Raw genomic sequence first — 673 nt, 5'->3', positions numbered from 1 at the left:
CCACCAGAGCGTAGGCCGGATGGCGGGGTATGACCGAAAGTCTGCCGTCCTCTGCAGCCGCAGCTTCCAGCCCATCAGAGCGTCCACGCTCCTGCTTCAGCTCCCGTTGTGGTGCTCCTAATTCGACGACGGTCCGTCGCTTTGGGAGGGGAGGAATGTTACGGCATAAAATCAAGCACCGGAACGCCAGTTAGGAACTGTAGAGGAGACATGGCTGTGAGAACATGTCGGCCAATCGCACGCTGACCGACCTTTCTCCAGAGAGACAAGGCGACAGCAGCGGCTCCTGTGTGAAGAGGACTTGAGCGCCGCAACCGACCGGTAACGGCCAGTTCAGTATCAAAGTCAACACTAGTTACATCATTGGTACTCTCTATGCCAGATCTTTTGCTAAGATGTGACGGTGGCAGTTGGATGCTTCGCGGGTGGATAGTTTCACAGACGCACGAGTCTCTACTAACTTTCGCCTGTCATTTGTGCGTCCCCCTTCGAACCCAGAGTACAACTACCTCTGCTTCCTCAGCATCCGCCGAATTTGCATGGTCATGCTCATAGAAACAATCATTGTCTTCGGTGTGTTCCTCTACTGCACGCAGTACACAGTGGTGCAAAATGTATCCATATCCTTCCGCACCTTTAGCGTTTCTTTAATCACAATAAGGGAAGCACACCC

The sequence above is a fragment of the Schistocerca nitens genome, chromosome 1, assembly GCF_023898315.1.
Source record: "Schistocerca nitens isolate TAMUIC-IGC-003100 chromosome 1, iqSchNite1.1, whole genome shotgun sequence".
In the NCBI taxonomy this organism is placed as follows: domain Eukaryota; kingdom Metazoa; phylum Arthropoda; class Insecta; order Orthoptera; family Acrididae; genus Schistocerca; species Schistocerca nitens.
The sequence above is the reverse complement of the archived record's forward strand: the minus strand, read 5'-3'. Positions refer to the sequence as shown.